Source organism: Orycteropus afer, unplaced genomic scaffold (genome assembly GCF_000298275.1).
Source record: "Orycteropus afer afer isolate SDZICR_OR568_19922 unplaced genomic scaffold, OryAfe1.0 scaffold00418, whole genome shotgun sequence".
In the NCBI taxonomy this organism is placed as follows: Eukaryota; Metazoa; Chordata; class Mammalia; order Tubulidentata; family Orycteropodidae; genus Orycteropus; species Orycteropus afer.
In genome coordinates, this window is record NW_006922005.1 from 2,290,734 (window position 1) to 2,291,320 (window position 587).

Sequence of the window (587 nt, forward strand, 5' to 3'; positions counted from 1 at the left end):
TACTTACTCAATATGTATGCTGAGCAAATAACCTGAGAAGCTAGACTTATATGAAGAAGAACGCAGCACTAGGATTGGAGAAAGATTCATTAACAACCTGTGACATGCTGATGACAACCTTGCTTGCTGAAAGCGAAGACTTCAAGCAGTTACTGATGAAGATTAAAGCCTTCAGTATGGATTACACCTCAATATAAAGAAAACAAAAATCCTCACAACTGGTCCAGTAAGCAACATCATGGAAAATGGCAAAAAGATTTAAATTGCCAGGGATTTCATTTTACATTTATCTACAACCAACACTCACAGAAGCAGAAGTCAGAAAATTAGAGTACATAGTGCATTAGGCAAATCTGTTGGAAAAGATCTCTTTAAAGTGTTAAAGAGTGAAGATGTCACTTTGAAGACTAGGGAGGGCCTGACCCAAGCCATGGCATTTTCAATAGCCTCATATGCATGTGAGAACTGGACAATGAATAAAGAAGACCAAAGAAGGATTGATGCATTTGAATTGTGGTGTTCGTAAATAATAAATATACCATGGACAACAACAAACAAATCTGTCTTGGAAGAAGTACAGCTGGAAT